Genomic DNA, 431 nt, shown 5'->3' with positions numbered 1-431 from the left:
AATAGCCAGGTAAGTAAAGAAATGTGTATTAATCATTCTGTACGGTTAGAATTTTATTTTGGGTCATATTTGTTAATTTTGGGAGTTATTTTATTTTACAGCATGTATTAATTTGGTGGTGTTTAAGCGGGGAAATGCTGTAAACGACTAGATACAGGCAAGCTCTCATCTACCCTTACAATTTCTTTCCATTTTATGAACCCCTCGCCTTCCCTTAACTCGTTTCGGTGTCGCGTATTAATTATATATATAAATTGAGGATGTTATTGGCGTTATTTAATTTAAAATAAATATGAGATTTATTGGGATTTTATTTGTGGTGCGCCTACGTGGGATTTTAGGCAGTTAAATTATTTATATTAAACGGTTAGATTTAATTAATGTGAGCCACGGGGTTATTAATCGCTATTAAACGTTTTACTTCGCAGCGG

Source organism: Diospyros lotus, chromosome 3, assembly GCF_014633365.1.
Source record: "Diospyros lotus cultivar Yz01 chromosome 3, ASM1463336v1, whole genome shotgun sequence".
In the NCBI taxonomy this organism is placed as follows: Eukaryota; Viridiplantae; Streptophyta; class Magnoliopsida; order Ericales; family Ebenaceae; genus Diospyros; species Diospyros lotus.
The sequence above is the reverse complement of the archived record's forward strand: the minus strand, read 5'-3'. Positions refer to the sequence as shown.